At 38.4% G+C, this 17,740-nt stretch overlaps 1 long non-coding RNA gene across 1 annotated transcript in view; it reads right to left on the bottom strand.

Moving 5' to 3' along the window:
• Positions 1-17,740, bottom strand: part of LOC107310116 — a 54,742-nt gene that overhangs the window by 22,032 nt on the left and 14,970 nt on the right. The gene's annotated exons all lie outside the window — the stretch shown is intronic.

The following is a 17,740-nucleotide window of genomic DNA, read 5'->3' as shown; positions in this document are numbered from 1 at the left end:
TAATTGGACTTGAACACTGAGAATATCTCAATGTGCCAATTTTCAGCATTGGTTTTTCTTTTGCTGTGGCTGTGAATTGAAGCTGGCCACATATTTACAATATCAAACTACAGTTATTATCCTACATTTGTGTGGCAGATTCTATAGTTTAATATCTCACATTAATATAGATCTTATAAAAGGCTCAAACAGTCATTAAAAAAGAAATAATTAAAAATAGAGTAACACGAAGAAACAAAAAATTATAGACATTAAAAAAAAGAAAAAAGAAAAAATAAATAAAAAATTAAAAAATTTTTAAAAAAGAAACTAAAAGGGTAAGAATAAGATAATATCAGCCCAGATATTCTCAGATGAACAATTCAAATACTACACAGAAAACCTTTTGGAAGAAACAGAAGTGATACATACTCATGTGAAAGGACTGCAGCACACCTGTCTGGCCAAGCTTCATTATCGTATTAACCTTTGGTCTTATTACTTCAAACTCCATTACCTTCCACTTACTAATATCTATTTCTAGGCCTCTTTGATAACCACTTTTAGAATATTATTTCTAGATAAAAATCTCTTTGCCTTTTTTCCTTCTTCTCTTTTTTCAGGAATAGCTTCAGAACAACAAACTTCTGAGACATTCCTATCACACAGAGTATAACAAATTGATTAAATTGCCTTCTTTTTAGTCTATATCAAAGCACAAAGACTAAGTATATATGACAATTACTTTTAATCTTTAGTTGATGTCTGATTTTTGGCTGTTTACCATGTGGAGGGATGTCCCCGTTTAACTTATTGTTTCCATTCTTACTTGTTGAAGGTGAAGCAACCTAGAACACCTCTTTTGTGGAGTTCTTGGTACAGGAGCAACATGGACCTTGGAGTGCATTAAGAGGACGGCCACAAAAATGACCCAAGGGATGAAACATCTCCCTGCATGGACAGGCTGAGAGAGCTGTGGCTGTTCAGCCTGGAGAAGGGAAGGCTCCAGGGAAACCTGAGTGTGGCCTTTCAGTATCTAAAGGGGAGCTATAAGAAAGAAGAGGACAGATTCTTTAACAGGGTCTGTTGTGACAGGACAAGGATAAATTGTTTCAGACTAGAAGAGGGGAGATTTTGGATATAAGGAAGAAGTTTTTTACAATAAATATGTTGAGGCACTGGGATAGGTTGACCAGAGAGGCAGCGGATGCCCCATCCCTGGAGTCTCTCAAAGTCAATCTGGATGGAGCCCTGAGGAACTTGATCTGGCTGTAGGTTCCCTGTTTATTGCAGGGGAGTTGGACAAGATGACTTTTAAGGGTCCCTTCTAACTCAAATGATTCTATGATGCTATGATGTTTTCATTACCAGCCACAATCTGTATACTACACTTCAGTGCTGCTAGATTTGTATAACAGTGTATTCCCCACACATGTTCATAACTGAAGAGAACAGCCTATAGCTTGCTCAGTCACTGCCTTCATTTTTATCTTTGCCACACTAGAGTTTCTAGAAGTATAATTTTATACAATGGCTACAATTGATGCTATGTATGATAATCTTCCAAAATGAGGTGAGTGGTCTGAAGATATTTCCATCATGGAGAGCACCTAGTGTCCCTGGAAGACCAATGATCCTTCAGATCCTGTGGATTAAATGCTTGGGTGGATGTTCCTTTACCAGCTGTAGTCTGAACAAGTCAAGCTGCCAAAAGCTGGTAAAAAGAAGCAGACAGCTCAGCTCTGTGGGGCTGCAAGAGAGTAAAGAGCTGAGCTTGCACTCCTGGGAGAAACAGCCCAGGAGCAAACTGGTGCTGATCAGCAGTCACATCTCAGAAGCCAAGAATGGGAGGCTCTTTGGTGTGACTTCTTTCCACGCTGAGCTCCTTCAGGCAGATTTCTGTCCAGCTATGGGAGGTTGTTCTGTTTCAGAAGTCCAGTGTGTTTCTTTCTCCTCTTCCGAAGATTCACTGCCAGTCTGTTAGATGCAGTGCAGTGCAGAGAGGAGACACCCATATCTTTTGCAAAGCCTTTCCAAGCACTGCCATGCTAGCAAAATACATGTAATGTTCCTTTTTTTTTTTTTTTTTTTATCCTGACTATCTGTTGCTTAGGCAGTTTGTCTCCCTTCCTATAGCTTCTCCACCTACCCCCTCCCCCAATAAATAAATAAATAAGATGACATCACACAATCATTTTCTAGCTGGAGATACACAGTTTGCTATGGGACATGAGGAGATATGTTTTACCTTTGCAAGACATGAGAAAGCAGTAATTAGCTGAGGAGTCCTGCATGGAGGCTGGTCTGTTCTCTCCACAAAGGAGATATAAGGAAAAAGTCACTATGCACTTACAAAGGAACGGCACACAGGAAGAGAGAATTCTATCCTACAAAGAGATGGTTGCATACATACTCTTCAGAGGCTTAGCAGAGGCAGAATACCACTCAGCATTCTCTGCCCCTTGTATAGGGCGTGACAAGTGATGTATATGAAACCGTTTCATCATTTATTGTAGTTTGGCTTGCAGTTCTATGCCAAGTCAGTAAGTGGTGGGACATGAGTGGCATGGTCTGGATGAAACAGAGAAGCCAGAGTTAAGCAAAGACTTCCAGTTTTTCTAGCTCTGTGTGACTGCACTACTGACAACACCAGAGTCCACATCTCTCAAGACAGATTTTGCTTATTTTACATTCAAGCTCATTAAGGCAGATGAGAACAAGTTTCTTGCCAAGATAAAACCTGCTAACTGGCAGCGTTCTATCACTGTTTTATTGTTTTCAGAATCCACTCATCTTCAGGCAACCTCACAGATGTGTCCCTGCCCATAGCTACTGAAACAGTGTGTCTGATAATGATAAAGATGGGGGAGGCAAAATGGATAACATTACTTCAATTTTTTTTTCCTCCAGAATCATAATAGTGACATTGAAACAAGAACTTATGTCAGCATGTCTCATTCTTTTTGGATGTTTCTAATGCAGAAATTTTTCTTCCTTCTCATCAGTTAAATGTCTAAGAAAAATACATTGTTGATGTACTTATGAGTGTGCCGCACACAAAGTGTATTCTGATATCATCATTCAGTTTTGCCAAAGAACATTTGTCATCACTTCTGATGAAACAGAATTAAATTGTGGTCTGCATCTAAGCCATCAGCTGAAAAATAGAAATGTGGATATTCATGCAGAAAAAAAAAAACTAGTATCAACATTAGCATGCAGCAGAATACAATGATGCAGAGGCTCTGTACAGACAGATGTACAGTGTAGTCACTGCAGAGATCCCTCATTCTCCCCATGCAAATTAAAGGGATGTTGGATGTACGTGTGGTATGGAATTAACAGTAAAATAGAGTAGTGCAATAATCCTAACAGTCCCTATAAAATTTGGAAAACTTGGTTTCTAGTAATTTCGAATATTCTGTTTGGCAAAAATAAACTTTTCTGCTTTAAACCACTGTTAATTTTTCATATAAGTCAGTCAATAAATAAATAAGTAAATGAATAAAATAAAAAGTTGTGTTCAGTAGTTCCTCCCTGATTTCCAATTTTGTCAAACTGCACCATTAAAATGATGTCCAATCCACAAATCTCTTCTCTCCCCACCCGCCAACCATCTCTCCACATCAGTAATTAGGCCATCAGCTGCCTCCCATGCCTCTCCTAGGTGCTCTCTGAAGACCTGTCCATACTACAGAAATTTATTGCACTAAGAGCTGTGCTGGGCTTCTAAGGGTGCTTGTAAAACACTTCACATCCATACGCCGAAGTGCTCCAAGTGGTTTGTATTTCTGCCAAAAAACACTCGGATTTTTCTTGTGTTCAGCAAGGGCTAAAGTTGGCCAGAGGCCAGTAAGGACAGTGCTAAAGGAGATAGGGCTCAGTGCTTGTGTTGTAGCCCTGCAGAGGCACTCTGTATGGCCCCAGAACCCACCCTCTTTGAGCACCCTGCTGAGAACCAGGAAATGGCTGCCCAAGGGGCTTTGTAGCTGAAAAGCTTTAGGAGAACGCAAGCTGAGATGCGAGAAGGGTGTTATTCAGAGTAACAGTCAGCAGGATGTAACAAATAGTTTGCATTTAAACCAAGGAACCATGATAAGCTTAATGAGAACTTTGCTAATTATCAGGGTATTAGGAAGTGAGAAAATGACACAAGCTTCTTCCCCTGTTCTGCCTGCTCTCCTCAGGTTTGCGTGCAAAGCTATTCACTATCCCAGCCCTTCTCTCCATCAGGATCTAGCATGAATAAAAGGAGGAGGAGAAGGGGGCTGATGTTCAGAAGAGAGGTGAGGAGCTCCTCTACAAAGCGTGACTGGAGGTATAAAAGATACAGCTGGCAGTTTACACTGCTTTGCTGAAATAATGAGGCTCGAGTTGTAGGAGCAGACTGCCTAAAATGGGCATTATGAGATTTCTTTATTAGGGACAGGATGGGAAAGCAGGGAGGAGCAGCACTTCTCCGTGCTTTGTTCCTGTCACTTGACAACTTCTGTCCTTGAAGTGTTCTCCCTGAGTAAGGGGAGGGTGTGCAGGCTACCCAAGATGGGGAGAGGAGTGTGGAGCTGAGCACACCGAGGGAAACGTGGTTGCAGCAAATTTGATTGTTTAAAAATAATCTAGGGTAATTTTGTCAGGGAAGTAAGATTCAATTGGACACAAGGATTTAAACTTAAATTGGAAGGGATTTTAAGCGTTATTACTAAATTCCCTGTATAACACATTAGTCACAGCACAGGGAATCCTGATTTAACCTAAAGAGATGCAGACTGACCAGATTTCAAGAATGAAATAATGGGATCTCTGGGTGTGGGGGAGGAACTGGGTTCCATCACAGAGATTTGGAGTGAAAAGCAGTGCAAAAAACAAGACAGCTTTCTTTCCTCTATATCTGCTCTGCCTTTCCTATACATCATTTGCTGGAGACACAAATTCCTCTCTTGGCAAACTCTCTGCCAAGCAAGGGACAAAGCACTGTTGATGAGAACAGCCAGGAAGGTCTCTGAAATGGGGCTCTGGGCCCTAACAGGGTGAGGGTAGGCCTGGGAGAGGCTGACAGGGGCCTTATGGTGCTGGCAATCCTATTTATTCTAAGCATGACAACATTGATACTTAGCAAAATTTTCTTAAAAGATGTGAAAAAGAAAATTGTGTCACTTCAGAACTGTTCAGTGCACTGCTCAGTACACTCACACAGAGTGCACACTCACACTGCACAGTCAGACCTGCATTCTCACTCTGCTGTACATAAACATGTACCTGAAAGCCTTGTTTCACTGGCCATTGTTATCCTTTCCATGATAACTATCAGAAAGTCTCAGTCTCCTGTATACTGACATCAAAAACAACCTTGAGGTTTTTCACAAAGGAAAACTGTTGGGCTTTGGCCAACTGTACTCAGCAGCCTTGCCTGAGGGCACAGGACATCCTCACCTTACCAGCTGCTGGGACACAGTGAACAGCTTTCCAGCTTTTTTGTTCATACCCTCATCATTTGAATCAAGGCCGGCTGACCTAGCAAGTTGTCAGCTAGCTGAAAGAATCATCCCTCAAGGAAAACTTTCTTTTTCCTCTTCCCTATGTTCCCTCCCATAGATGAGCCTCTCCTCCCAGGTTATCCATGACCCTGAGCGCTCTTGTAGTCTCCAAAAATACTGCCCCTTGCTCTTCTGCACAGGAAAGACCTGCCAAAATCGAGAAGCAGTGGCAGGGAACACCTCTACACAGCTGACAAGACATATACTCTGCCATGTGCTATACTAGTTGTATAGAATATTTGTACATCTTGGATGATGAGCTTTTTTTCCAAACAGAAATACAATTTCTATATATATAGATATTTTCCTCTCATAAGACTCTTCTTTTGCAAATAAATAATGAAAAGCCTCATACCTTATACTGAACTGGGTCAATTTAATAGCTAAAATGAATAAGGCTAGGCTTGCAATAAGGTTTTCAGTTTCTACAACAGATACAACTTTTGTGTGTAAAATACTGACGGGATAAGCTGAAAATATGATATGATATGATATGATATGATAGTGAGCTAACAAGTACATGGCACCTATAAGGCTCATCTTGTATACAATAAGATACTAATGTAATAAAAAAAAAAAAAAAGGACTGCTGGGGTATTTAAAAATGTACATAGGCAATGAACTTTGCTGCTATGCCTCCTGGCTATCAAATCCATATTTTGCTATTCTGTTCTCCACATACTTTGTACCTGATCATTTCTATTTGTGCAGGCAAATAACAATAATACTAATAGTCACAAAAATAATAATACTCTCAAGTAGCCATTTCCAGGCTTAATTGCTGTAACTGTAATTTTTTTTATCTCCCTGGTCCACCTTGTTTCCATTTGCTTAAGGAGGATGTTGTTCCTGAAATTTTACTTGCTGACCAGTGGTTTGGTTGAAATTATTGTCCTCCCATTTCTTTACTAAATTGATCCCCAGCTCTACTTAGCACTGTTTTATCTGACTTTTTGGCCACCACCTATGTTCAGTAAGTAATATCAGCTACAGTATGCCAGAGCTCCCATTATTCTCACTGTATTTCCCATAACACTCAAAATGTGCATGCAGGACTCTCCTTGGAATCACCTTGTTCATCTGAGTCCTCCTGCTCATCCTTTTCTGCTGACACGCACTCAGGCAATGAAGATACACACAATAAGCACAATGTAAACTACAGGTTGCCAGAATCTCACCACTTCACACAAGAGTTTTACTCATTTCCCTGCTTTTCTCTTCTTTTCTTACTGCTTAGTAACAACCCCAAGCTCAGTATTTTTGGTAGAAAAAGCCAATGCTTTTGCCTGTACTATCTGCTCTCTGACAGCAGGTAAGGCTTACCCAGCAAGTTGCTGATTTCTTCTGCACTTTTTAAGTCAAGAGGTCTTTATGGAATCTCCAGTGAAGACTGTCCGAATTATTTCTCATTCAGCCCAGTACTGTCACAGAATGGTGCCAGGTGGATAAATTAATGGCAAGTTGTGTAAATCCAATCCAGGTATCAAAAGGCATAGACTGATATCTAAACTCAGTATGGAAATTAGACCAACCTTACCATGATGCAATATCATAAAGTCATCAAATGTTTTGTGTGTGAAGGGACGTCAAATATCATCTAGTTCCAAATCCTTTTCAAAGGCAGGGACCCTGGACCAGGTCAGGCTGCCCAGGCCTCATCCAACTTGAGCACTTCCAGGAATGGGGCATCCACAGCTTCTTTGAGCAGCCTGTGACACTGTCTCACCACTCTCTGAGTACCGAATTTCTTCATCATACCTAATCTAAATCTACCCTGTTTTAGCTTAAAGCCATTACCTCTTGTTCTATCACTACAATACCTTACAAAGAATCTTCCACATCTTTCCTGTAGGCCTTCCTCAGGTACTGGAGCTGTATTCTGCTTCTACAGCTCTTACTAGGGTCTAGGTAATTTCCAACACTAATATTCAAGAATGAAAAAAGACAGAGAGCACCATTCTATAGGACCTATAACTTGGTTTTGGTGCTAGGATGCCATACGGGCTCACAACAGATTTGTTTTGAGGACAAATTTCTTTTGCAAAATATGGTGCAGACGTCTTGCTGATATGTCACCAGACTACAGCCAGCTTAACCCTGCTAACTTCAAACTCCGATGCTCCTTTTTACAAGGGAAGGAGTAAGCTTCTCATAAAACATTATGCCATTAGAATATTGCTTCCCCAAAGCAACTTGGAAAGTCATCAGGAAGGATGTTGGAGTGGTAGGGCCATCTTTGTAACTGTGCTTGAATCTCCAAATGTCTTAGGCAAATTCAATACTTGTTTGAAAAAGAGCTATTCAGTTATCTGCAAAGTGGAACCATTGCCTCAGAAAAACAAAACAGCCAAAGCAGTGCTGTCTCAGTTACGAAAGACTACACAGATACCTTCTAAGGACACATCAAAGAGTAGAAGATCTCAAAGAAGCTAAAGGCATCACTCTTGTTTTAGGGTTTTTTGCTTTTTTGGTTTGTTTTCTTTTACATTTTTCTCCCACACTTACTGCTGACATAAAATAAATAAATAAATAAATAAATAAATAAATGAATAAATAAAGGTGTTTCTTGTAAAACAAAGCATTTTGCCCAACTTAAAAAGATGGGTATCACTTTGCTTTGGATGCTCTTCCATTTTACAGTACTGGTTCAAATTAATATTTTTAATGAAGTATTTGTGGCAAACATCATTAAACATCAATAAACATCATTAAAAAAAATGTATCAACTCAGTATATCTCCATTGTTGCTTCCCTGGCTATTGTTGCTGAGAAGACCAATTCACACGTTATGAGATATCACTAAATATTCAAGGTCAGGCTGGACAGGGTTCTGACCAGCCTGATGTAGCTGTGGGTGTCCCTGTTCAATGCAGGGGAGTTGGACTAGATGACATTTAAGGGTCTTATCCAACTCAAATGATTCTATCATTCTATGATTTCTATTATTCCCAAAATATCAAGTGTTTCAGTTGGCCTCTTTTGCTCTTCAACTGGCAATAGAGGGAATCCAGCTGTAGCACAGTTGGCTTAGCAATATGTTCTTAGCAAAGCAGGCTGCTGTGCCAAAGCCCTGGAGATCTTCCTGACCATTTATGCTGCTCCTGCTGCCGAAGCTCAGCAGAAAGTCTGAGGTGAAGGTCCCTCCAGAGGGACACAAGTCTGTCCAGAGCAGGATTCAGTTTCCTTCCCTGTGGCATTCCTTAATCCCATTTCTGCTCATTCTAGTGACAGCAGAGGACCCTGGCCTGATCCTACTTTTTCATCCCTCTGGTTGTACAACTCCATTTTTATTATGCAGCTGAGAAGCTCTGAATTGGCTCTGTGCCAGTCATGCTGTATTGCTATGCTTTGGAGGTTTTCACAAGGATGAAAGAAAGCATTTAGGGAGGTTCCAGAAACGATGCTGATGGCTGCCATGCTAATGCTTGTAATGAATTCTAAATTGGTAATGGGACCACTTATGGATAACTAAAGGCTTATTCACTCCCCTGGAAATCTGCTTTCTTCCTCTACCACTTCTGCTGGATTTACTGCCAGTATTCGCTTTGCACTTTCTTTTTACCTCTTTTTCAGTTATTTTATTTTTCTGCCATGATTTCTCATTCTGTACTCTTCCTCTAAAATTCATCACCCCTCACGCACTCCCCTGATTCTTCTGGCCTTACTGCAGCAAATGAATATCCTAAAATCTCTATGTACCACTGCTAGTTTTCCTTTCCCATACAGGTCTGATCTCTAAAACAAGTTTTAGTAACTTTGAAACAAAAGCACTTTTTTAGCATATCATTTCATTTTACATCTACTGGATAATGCAAGCTGCATTTGTAGCACCTAGAGACAGGCATATAATAACAAGAAGTAAAATAATAGATGGTAAAATAATGAAGGACAGCATTAACAGGCAGCAATCATAACTGACATAGACTTGTAGTTTCTGGCCAACGCAGGTTTAAATGATATTGGTGTTGATTGGGACGTGTCTTTTTGCCTTAGGAGATATGTGTTAAGTATAAAGGTTTGCAGTTAAAATTCTGTGAAGCATAAGACTCCTCCAGAATGTCTATCATCTCAGCAGAACTGCTAAAATGTAACTCTGGTCAGAAAAAAATGACACTATAAAAATTCCATCTATCATGTACTCTATTTATTTTCCCTTGGTGATCTGAAGATTAAATCTACTCAGTTTACAAATCAAAGGAGACTTTTTTAACTGGGTTTTTTTGTGTGTTTTTTTTTTTCTTTAATCCACTAGTCTATGTTCCCTGTTATGACTGTGACTTAAAAAAATAACAACAACAAAATTAACTGTGTTCTTTCTATTCTGTACATCTTTTTTTTTTTTTTTTTTATCCACTTACAGTAAAAATTCTCTAGCTAAAATACAGGTTGTATTTGTACTGACAGAGAATGCACCAGAACAAACTGCATCTCATTCAACAGTCAGACCAAAGAAAAGCTTGTTTTTTACCCAGTAAGCTACATGTATATAGTGATGACATGGAAAAGGAGGTGGGAGGGAAATGGATGAGGCCAGGCTCCTCTCAGTGGTGTGTAGTGATAAGACAGGGAGTAATGGCCTAAAACTTGAACATACTAAGTTCCGTGCTAACATGCGGAAGAACTTCTTTATGTTAAGGGTGTCAGAGCACTGGAACAGGCTGCCTGGAGAGGTTGTGGAGTCTCCTCCTATGGAGATACTCAAGACTCACCTGGATGCCAACCTGTGCGACCTATTGTAGGGTATCTGCTTTAGCAGGGGTCTTTTGAGGTCACTTCCAACCTCTGAGATTCTATAATTCTGTGATCAAATTGGTCATTTTTACTCTATCCAGCTGAGCAATTTTCCATACTAAATATTTAATTAACTAGGCTATATGTCTCTATCTAAATATACACACATATACTGATACATACATGCATAATATACATCAGTTTATGACTATACATAATCATTTGGACCCATGCAAAATATTCTCGAATATAGTCCTAATTAGGGTGTTTCTAAATCATTATGTATCCCATAAACAGCTGTGATGATCTCTCTGCAGTGTCTTTCTGCATCCAGGAGAAATGGGGAAAAGGACAATGCTGAAGTTTCCTGGCACCCAATGATTGTGGATGCACACTGCTTCACCTGTGTCGGGGCACTAGAATTATCTGCATCATTTCCTAACCTTTTCCTCTCTCCTATTTGTTCAACTATATTTCATGAATTCTCCCTTTTGACACAGCTGAACTGTGTAAAATCATGAATCTTTTAAATTTATAATGCCAAATACCCTTATCTAACTATTGGGATCTGTTCACAGCAAAAGAATGAGAATGTTATCTGCAGTGTGGACATGTCTACTTAGCAGTTGTTTTTCCAATTGCAAATGAAACAAGAACTACTATCAAGAAATCCTGTATTTAAAGTATCACATTTATGGAGAAGTCAAGACATGCAGAGATAAAGTTAAGTTTTTGATAATTTAAACTTAGCTGTTTCATTTTTCATCCTTAATCACTTAGGATGGCAACCAGATTATCTCAAAGCGTAGTCAAACTGAGTTGAACCTAAGCTTGGCAAAGACCATGCAAATAAACTGACTATACTTTATGAAGGGTACTTTGCCATGACACGTATGTGTATAGGGACATGTATGTATTAGAACTTGAGGGGATGGTATTGAGCTTCGTCAGCTTGGATGGTCAGGCACTGGCACATAGCAATGGTCACACAGCCCCAGGCTGTCAGAGTTCAGTAAGTATTCAGACAATGCTCTCAGAAACAAGGTTTAAATTTTGGATGGAGCCAAGAGTTGGACTCCATCATCCACGTAGGTCCCTTCCAACTCAGGATATTCTGTGACTCTATGATTCAGTGATGATTGAGTATACTTTGGCTGAATGTGTGTGTCAGCAGTTGGTCAACATGACTTACAATTATAGAGAATTTGCTTGTGTCAGGTTTCTACATAACTTTATTTCTGCAGTGTCTTTTCTACTGAATTTATTTGGTATTGTAGATCTAGCAATTTCTCCATCCATCATATCCCAGAGGAAAATGAGCTTTCTGTGTCATCCATCCTCTTGTCCCATCACAGATTCATTACAGGTTGCTACCTGGACAGAAAGTTACAAACACTTCTGAAAAATAATTACAAAAAGATAATCCTGAAGCATGTTCTCAGTACTGTAGCCTACCACAAGCATATCTAACCTGTTTTCCCTTCCCACAGCCCTGATTTTCCTCTTCTGTTCTAGTTCTGTTCCTCAGACACACGGGCAATCTTATGACAGAGGTAAGGCTTGTCTGTGTAGGGGACTGTGTGGAGTGGCTGTGAGACTATGGTGCAAGTTACTACACGAAATAATGTCCTTTACAAATATTACTACTTTTTGCTACAACTGCATTTGATCAATGCCAATAATTTCATTTAATGAAGTACTGGAAGGTGAATAGGAGAACAGGAACTGAGAATGAATTTAAGCCACAATTTGTCTATACCAGTGGTTAGCTTACAATATGGCCTCCTCTTAAGTCTTAATGCATTGGTGTCAGTTAATAAATTTACCATAGAAGACTACAGTAAAATTGACTTCAGGTTGACACTATGTATCTGAAATCTATACTGAAACGTATTCTCATACTGCTAGAAATTAAATCTGTTTAATCATCATGAAGAGAGGTCAAGATTTTCTAATCTCTTCCCACCACAAATCAAGAAAAAATTAAGATTTCAAGAATATTCTCTACAACTGAGCTCAATTTAAACAATTCAGGCAACAATTTCAGTCATTTATTTAAGATTTGGTTCAATTAACTTAAGCTTCTAATTGAAACATTGTTACAAATCATGAAGTGATTGATTTTATTGTTTCCTAGACAAAGAGCCTTGATTTGCAGTTTCTGAAACTGTCAAGTGCTTATCAAAACACAGTCTTCCCCAGGAAGGGATACTGATAGAAAACCCTGTTCCAAATTTGTTAGACCAACCCCACTGTATTTACCTGACCATGAACATGATAAACAATATAAACAAAATACAGTTTAAGGGCAAAATATATGCAAACAATATGCTAAAAGTTAATCCTAAAAGTGTAGCAGTTGTTCTGCACAGCTGAGGAACACAACTGCCCTCCTCTGTGATCTCTTACAGATCTTCTTCAAGTGAAATCATGGAATAACCTCGCATTACGATTCAGGAATTTGTCTAAATGTTCACATTCGTATGAATGTTTAACAGAAGGAATGATTCTTAAAGGCACATATTTCCACTTCTGGTGGCAAAAGAGCCCATGTGTCTGAGGTGTCCATCCTAGTCTTCCTCATGATTCCCTGTCCTTCCTTGCAGAACCACATGCCCAGCACATAATCCTCTGCAACAATCCATTTAAATACACACTCACCATTCCTAATTCCACCACCCTTGCCTCTGTTTAGGATAGATGCAGTACAATAAGCACACAGTTGCCTTTGAAATAACACAGAAGCACAGAGCTGAACCTTACTTTCATTAGAAGTACAATTTTTTTTTTCAGCAAAACACAAAGACTTGTTGTCTTTCAAAATGGCTCCTGTTTCCCACTGCCTTCAGCAATGATGATGCTAAGCCATGTATAAAGATAGTGGCTTCCTACGCTAAAAGAGGAAATGTTTTTTAGAATTATGTTCATAAAAAGGAATTAAATGTTGAAGTGTGTATCTGCTTGGATAAGTGTAGTCACAGATTTATTTTGGCTGAACTCCAAGGTAGGAAGTTGTGAGTGTGTTTTGGCTCAGCAGCCGCAGAGGCAAATTAGCAGCACTAATATACCCTGCCTCAGCCTACTGCTTCAGGTACAGTTCTAAACCAGACCAACTCCTTTTTGGAAAGCTCAGAAAGAAAAATGAAAGAACAGGAAACTCTACTGCTGACCCTCAGCTATGAACCAAAACAGGTCAGAAAAGCAGTTTCAGCGGCAGGGGGGAAACACCAAAACACACTCATCTGGTAATAAATTCTCTGCAACTTTTACTATAATGCAAATATCCATAAGTAGGAGTGTGTGAATATTCATATGTATTATCATATTAATATTCATAAATAGCATCATGTCAACTTAAAGTAATTAAAAGAATCTAAGTGGGGAAATTCGTAGTTTTAACATGTTAGGTGTTAGACAACTTAATGGATAGCAATAATTGTGCACTAGTTTTGATTTCAAGTTACGTGATAGCAAAGCTCTGACTGCACCTGCAGTTGGAAGTTCTGGTAAGACACGAGTTCAAAGATGACAAATAGCAGACTTACAGTGACCAGCTACCTTAATACCCACTGAGGTATCCCATGCAGTTCCATATATTTAGCTGATCCAGATATACCTCTATGTGAACCTTCCCACCAATATTCCATTACATGCTGTTGCTGTGTGACAGATGGCAGCAGAGGGGCAGCTTGACAAAATGGCGTCTGACATGGAGGCATGTATGAAACAAAGGTGTGTCATTCAATTCCTTCGTGTGGAAAAACTGACACCACTGACATGCTGAATATTTATGGAGACTAATCAGTAGAAGTGAGCAAAGTGAGGCAGCAAGTAGCATTTTTCAGCAGTGGTGACAGCAACAGTGGGTCTCCTCCATGAGTGCAAATTTAGCTGAGAATTTGTTCTACCAAATCACGTTATTGTGCTCTTTGTATCTCTTGTCATTTCCATGGAAACAAACAAACAAACAAAAAAACAAAATAAAAAAAAACTAGGAGGCATTACTTTTGGAGTGGCAAATGTAGTTTCAATCTTTTTTCTTTTTGCTCTTTTTTCCCCTTTGTTTTCCATAGTACATTTAGATTGCACAATGCTTAAATGAGAGAAAGGCTGCACAGGACTACTTGGTAGAGGAGCTGTGCTCTACACTGTTCTCGATACATACAACTGATCTGTTTAATGGAAGAAATACAGTTTTTTCATCCCTTCGGCCATCTTCCCTAGAGACTGCACATCTTATATTTCCTATTGAGAATAAATTACAGATCTCCTCAAGTCTCTTTTCTTTATGTAATATTAGTACATTTGAGGGGATGTCACCACATAAGTGCATATTTAAAAAACAAAATGGAATTGAAAAGTTATTGTGCACACCTACCTGATCTCAAAACACAAACTTTTTTTTTTCCCTCAGAGTAATACAGCGTCTACATAGCTCAGATTTTACAGTTACTTCTGTGGGAGGATGAAAAAGGCATGAGTAAAGCGGGCTCGCTAACCAATGTTCTCAAGATTGAATATATTTCAATCTCTTTTAGGAGTTAGAAAATCTTTTTAATTTTACTTTGTTGTTGAGCAGTTATTGTTTTCTGTACAAGATGAATTGATGGCAAAGCTCTCAAAAAAAGAGCAGTGAAAAGAAAAAAGTAGTCCTTAAGGCTGTGGCTCATAGCCTTGGCCATTTTGAAAGCACTGTTTTATTCAGCCTTTCAGTATATTAAGTCTTAAGGGATTATTATTTATATTAACACTATAAATGTGACGATTTCTCTACATTGTGATTTTTATTAGTGGAAAATATGAAGACAATTTTGGCAAGGGTTTAACAGCATGAGACTTGATAGATAGTACACAGACGTCTGTGACACATCTGCAGTAGTCAGAATAGCAAAATAACTGTTCAAGCAATAGTGAAAAACTCTTTAAGAAAATAACTAATCCAGGACTTCATAGTTACTCAGTTCAAGCATTAAAGAATCCAGAAGTTAAGGAAAAATTCTGCATAAAATATTTATTGAGGAGGAGATCTTATTGATGCTGATGTAAATAATAATTCCTTAATAGAAAAACATCAAATTGATGATAGAATACTTCTGATCACACTATGGACTACATGAAAGGATGATGGCAGTGGAAAAGGGAATAGTTTTGCTGTTTATCTTGCCTCAACCCTAAAAGAAAAAAATAACAATCTGCTTTTGACCCCATGTATGCTGCTTGCACCTAATTTTAATTGTAAAGTTATAGTGTATAATAGAAAAAAAATATATATATATATATCTGGAAGAGACTTGGGAATCAGTGATTGTATAGTTGAAATATTGGTTTATCACTTAGTTGCCCTGGTAGCTTTACAGAGTGACAGAAATGTACCTATCTCCTCCAAGCAGTGCTTTGCAAACCATAGCTTCAGTTTAGCTGTTTCTAAAGTTTACTGCATATGTGCCAACAAAATTTGCTAACAAGTCAGGTGATGAGATGGGAAGAATGATTCAAAGAGAGACTACTGCCTGGAAGGGACTAATATTTACTGTTGGATTCTCAATTAGATGAAGGTAAATTTCAGGCAGACTGTAAGACTGAACTTCATTGTTTTGCTATCATACAAATTCTTTCTTCTTTTCTGACGCAAACCTGTCCCTTATTCCAGCTTGATGGATAAGTAGGAATTTCAACTTTTATACACTCAGTAAGTAGCTCTGAGTTCTGAGTGTTCCCTGATCTTCTGAAGATGGAAGAGGAACTAAAGATCTAACTAGCTTGACTGTATTTTAAAGAGTTAGGATTAAAGTGCCTTATTTAACATAAATGTGCCAATAAATTCATATAAAACTGTAGCAGAGGCTTCCAAGCCTCTTAATGGGGGCTCTGCAGTATTTATTCAATCAACTAACAAAACCTTTTACATTGATTTATGTGTTACTTTTTTTTTTTTTTTTTTTTCTTTCCATGAAAACTTCCTCTGGCAGTTCCAAGTTGTCTATTTTTATGAAAACCTCAGTAGAGCGTTCCAACAATAACTGTAATTTAAGCACTTACCAGACCTCTAGCAGCATAAGTCAATGTTTATTAAGCTTCAAGTACTATGTAATAGTGGATTACTAAAAAGTCCTCCCTTAGTTACTGTTTTCCTCACCAACTTTTCTGAAATTTGGGGCTTTTTAAATTCAAGAATGCCCAGGATAGCATCTACTCAGTTTACAAAGCCTCTTTTCCTTGGCTGTCTAAACAGGTTACTCAATTATAACATCTTTTGTAGTATCATTATTATAATCCAAATCTTATCAGGATAAAATACTCTCAAGGATAGAGAGTATGCAATCTTTCTTCAACATCCTACTTGAAAATGAAGAATAAATTCCTACTTTCACTCCCTCTGCCAAGTCTAAAACTAGCCTAATTAGCTCAGGAATTATTTATCTTCTTTGCTTGCATAGTACTCAGAACAAAAAAAGGTCCTAAACTCAGTAGGAGCCTGATAAGCAGAGTCAATAATATAAACAAGTCAAAAGGGGTTTGCTAAGAGGCTCATTATTATGTTGCACTTATGTTCTACCTTTCATGCAAAACTCTGAATAGCGTCTTATAACCATCATTAATATCTTTTGGATATAAAGAAGGAAAAAAGAAACCCCAAATTCTATTACTTCATTTATCAAACACTGAGTTATTCTGGTTTGAATACCTTGAATTTCAATGCACTGTGAATAAAGTGTAAGAAATTAAAAGAGATGCAGTGGAAAAAAAAATACAGAGAAGACAGAAAGGGATGAGAGGGAATTAACACAGAGCATGCATCAAACATGGTTTTCTCTGGATTATCTAGTGACCATTTTGCTGAATGTCCTATGGACACACTGAGTTATATAGAAACATATGCTGAGAGAGGTTTTCTTTCTCTGAACAATATACAGACTAGTTTGGTTTGTTGACACTAAAATGACATGGATGCTTATTCTTTCCCCTTGAAGCATTAGGCCATGCTAGAAAAGCTTCTATGATGATTGAAGAGACCAGGAACCTGGGAAATACAAGCAAAAACTTTACTGTTCCTATTTACACTTATAGACATAAAAGTCAAAATTGAGGGAGAGGATGAAGGCTTAAATCGGAGGAGAATCTGGCAGAGAAGACATGAGAAGAATATGTGGAAGTAGGATACCATGGTTGTTTCATTTTTAAAGCACCTAGAACAAGAAGCAATCATCTCAGAAGTAGAAAAAAAGAGATATTGCCTCTCTGTTTCTTTTTTACCCTATTCATAAAAAGGATAATTACTTTTTTCTCTTTTCCTTTACCAATGAGATCTCAACCTTGCAACACTGAGAATTATTGCTTGAATAGGAAGATATCTTTAAAATGCATTTTAGCTAAGCAGCTTTTACAGTTTTGGTCCACACCTCCCTTATAATGCTATTCAACCTTGGCTTTATCACAATGCTAGGATAGATTGCCTACTTTTAGCAAAAGCCAAAAATAACACAGCACCCAGTATT

The sequence above is a fragment of the Coturnix japonica genome, chromosome 2 (assembly GCF_001577835.2).
Source record: "Coturnix japonica isolate 7356 chromosome 2, Coturnix japonica 2.1, whole genome shotgun sequence".
In the NCBI taxonomy this organism is placed as follows: Eukaryota; Metazoa; Chordata; class Aves; order Galliformes; family Phasianidae; genus Coturnix; species Coturnix japonica.
This window is presented reverse-complemented; position numbering and strand designations above follow the sequence as displayed.